The following is a 613-nucleotide window of genomic DNA, read 5'->3' as shown; positions in this document are numbered from 1 at the left end:
AAATAGTATCATCTGTTCCTGCAATTATTAATGTTGGTGTATCCAGGTAATTCACCACTAAATCTGCACAACATACACATACATAATTAAAAAAATATAAATAATATTTATTTATTTAAAAAATTCAGAAAAACATTCAGCTTTCCTGCATAAATTCAAGAAAATTCAAAAAAAAATTCAATAAGAAAAAAAGGTGCCTATACACCTGAAATAAATTGGGGTGTATACTCACCATCAACCTGGAAAAAGGAAAGATAAAATAGAGATCTTGCACTTAATTTATTCTCCCAATTGCCATCAATCTTTTTTCCTTTTATTGGTGTACGTGATGCCCATATATTATATTCATCTTCCTCTATTTTTATAGCACTTATACCTTCAGATTCATCTATTCTTGTTAGCTGTATATACACCGCAGAATCTGCAAAGAATATACTTCTTATTAAATCATTTATTACTGCCAATCCTATACGAATTGATTCACCAATACTTCTTCTCTGCATGCACAAAAAAAAAGAAAAAAAAAGAAAAAAAAATGTTCCTCCTGCATAAGGAATTCAACAACAACAACACCAGCAGCAACAGCAGAAAAAAAAAAAAAAAAAAAAAAAAT

Source organism: Eimeria maxima, genomic scaffold, assembly GCF_000499605.1.
Source record: "Eimeria maxima Weybridge genomic scaffold, Emw_scaff1321, whole genome shotgun sequence".
Classification (NCBI taxonomy): domain Eukaryota; phylum Apicomplexa; class Conoidasida; order Eucoccidiorida; family Eimeriidae; genus Eimeria; species Eimeria maxima.
This window is presented reverse-complemented; position numbering follows the sequence as displayed.